Raw genomic sequence first — 1,430 nt, 5'->3', positions numbered from 1 at the left:
ATTCCAAAACAAGATGAATTCCAAGTCATAAGAACCAAATGGGTATTCAGGAACAAGCTTGATGAGGATGGAAACATCACAAAGAATAAAGCAAGGCTAGTNGCTAAGGGCTACTGTCAAGAGGAAGGTATAGATTACGATGAAACTTATGCACCAGTAGCCAGGTTAGAAGCATTTAGATTGTTACTTGCATATGCATCTTTGATGAAATTTAAACTGTATCAAATGGATGTTAAAAGTGCTTTTTTAAATGGATTTATAAAAGAAGAAGTGTATGTTAGTCAACCTCCTGGCTTTGAAGATTTTAAATTTCCTGATCATGTTAACAAATTGAAAAAGGCCCTTTATGGTCTTAAACAGGCACCTATGTCTTGGTATGAAAGACTTAGTACCTTTTTGATTGAAAATGAATTTTCTAGAGGAAAGGTTGATTCAACTTTATTCATTAAGAAAGTAGGAAAACACATTTTAATTGTGCAAGTTTATGTAGATGATATTATTTTTGGATCAACTGATGACTCTTTATGTGAAGAGTTTGCAAAAATAATGCAAGGTGAATTTGAGATGTCTATGATGGGTGAGTTAAACTTTTTCTTAGGACTACAGATAAAACAAATGAATGGTGGAAATTCATATCCCAAACTAAATACTGTAGAGAAATTCTTAGGAAATTTGGTATGGATAACTGCAAGGAAGCTAGTACACCCATGGGTACTTCATGTTATTTAGATAAAGATGAAACTGGAAAAGGAGTGAATGAAACCATGTTTAGAGGCATGATAGGATCTTTGCTATACTTAACTNCTAGTAGACCAGATATTATGCAGAGTGTTTGTGTATGTGCTACATACCAAGCCAATCCTAAAGAATCACATCTAACTGCTGTTAAGAGAATTCTAAAATATCTTAAGGGAACTACTTCCTTTGGACTTTGGTATCCCTCTAATGTTTCACCTAGTTTAATAGGATACTCTGATGCAGATTATGGTGGGTGTAAAATTGATAGAAAAAGTACTAGTGGAACCTGTTGATGGGTGTCCCCAACCAATCAAATTTGATTGCAATTTAGAAATGCAGTATAATGCTAAGGAATGACCCCTAGGTCGTCTCTCAAGGACCAACTGCGGTTCAGATTCAAGTCTAACACAAAAAGGGGTGTTTTGAAAAGTGTTTTTATAGCGAACGCGGAAAATTTAAAATTCACACTGGAACTGGACAACTCTGACCTTTGCTCAATGTTTTATCCATAACGTTTTCTACATAGCTCTAAATGAGATGAGGTTTTCCTAGAAAATAGACTCAAATATCTTTCATTTGACACATAAAACGTAACATTTGGACCTCTGGTGTGGTTGCAGTTATTTTTTTAAAATCGAGTCCAGAGAGTGAAAATGCTAAACCAAATACTAGACTAAACAAATATCTAAACA

At 34.4% G+C, this 1,430-nt stretch overlaps 1 pseudogene; it reads left to right on the top strand.

The window, feature by feature from the left end:
• Nucleotides 1–234: 234 nt before the first annotated feature.
• The window catches only part of LOC106771822, a 14,152-nt pseudogene continuing 12,956 nt past the window's right edge, over nucleotides 235–1,430 (top strand).

This window comes from Vigna radiata, chromosome 8 (genome assembly GCF_000741045.1).
Source record: "Vigna radiata var. radiata cultivar VC1973A chromosome 8, Vradiata_ver6, whole genome shotgun sequence".
Classification (NCBI taxonomy): Eukaryota; Viridiplantae; Streptophyta; class Magnoliopsida; order Fabales; family Fabaceae; genus Vigna; species Vigna radiata.
Note: the sequence above shows the minus strand (reverse complement) of the source record. Positions and strands in the feature narration are given on the sequence as shown.